This window comes from Elephantulus edwardii, unplaced genomic scaffold (genome assembly GCF_000299155.1).
Source record: "Elephantulus edwardii isolate Elephantulus edwardi_28Jun2011 unplaced genomic scaffold, EleEdw1.0 scaffold00389, whole genome shotgun sequence".
NCBI lineage: Eukaryota > Metazoa > Chordata > Mammalia > Macroscelidea > Macroscelididae > Elephantulus > Elephantulus edwardii.
In genome coordinates, this window is record NW_006400139.1 from 1,033,093 (window position 1) to 1,034,399 (window position 1,307).

Here is a 1,307-nt window from a genome sequence, read left to right on the forward strand (position 1 = left end):
AAAAAATTCTTTGTCCATTGAAAAGCAAAGGAGCTAAAATTGATGAATATATTAGAGCTTGTTCTGGTGTAGGAACTCCTGCCTATAATGCACAGCCTTTTGCAGGAGTAATACGACAAGTTAAAAGTAATTTAACTTGTTATAAATGTAAAAGAAAAGGGCATCTGCAAAAAGATTGTCAGTCCAGAATTCCTCAACCTCCTGGCATTTGTCAAAAATGTGGAAAAGGATATCATTGGACAAATGAATGTTGTTCTAATGTAACGAAAGATGGTGTTCCTCTGTCATCTCCAGCAAATCAGTCTGGAAACTTGTTTCGGGGCCCACAGCCTTGGGGCCCCATAAACAATACCAAGCCAACTCAGCAGTATCCAGTCAGCAATGGTCTTTTCCATCGTCAGCAGGAGAGTCCCAAGCAGGTTTAAAAATATCAGATTTAAAGGCAGCTACAAAAGGTAGTGCTGCTGCTGATTTGTTTGTTACTCAACCTTATACTTTATCCCCATCTGGAGGAGTGTATAAATTGAAAACTGGTGTTTTGGGTCCTTTACCTCCAGGAACAGTGGGAATGATTACTGGACATGGGAGTCTTACTAGTAAATGTTTCCAAGTTCATATTGGAATTATAGATGCAGATTTTACTGATGAAATTATTGTTCTTGCTTCTCTAACACAGGTCATGTGCCTCCAAGCTGGTCAAAGAATTGTTCAACTTTTACTTCTTCCTTATCATTCTTTTCCTGCCCTCAATAAAGCTCAAACTGGAGGATTTGGAAGCACAGGAACACATTTATTTTGGGAAACGTTAATCAATGATCAAAGGCCTTCTCTTACCCTTTCTGTTAATCAAATTTCTTTTACAGGTCTTGTGGATACAGGAGCTGATGCATCTATTATTGGTAAAAGCGGCTGGCCTCTTGATTGGCCTTTGCAAAAAATCAATATTACCATGTCAGGACTGGGAACTACTTCAGATGTTTGGCAATCTGTAGAGGTTTATGATTGCATTTGACCTAATGGACAAAAAGCTCAAATGCAATTTTATGTTCTAAATATTAGTGTTAATTTATGGGGAAGGGATTTGTTAAAACAATTTGGAGCTTTTGTTTCTATTCCTACTTTGCCAGATTCAGTTACAAATATGATATTAAATATGAATTACAATCCTTTAAACTAAGAGCCACTGTTCAGCAGCCTCAAGCATTACCTCTTGTTTGGTTAACTCAAACTCCTGTTCGGACTGAGCAGTGGCCCCTTAATTCTGAAAAACTTGAGGCCTTACATTTGTTAGTAGAAGAACAGTTACG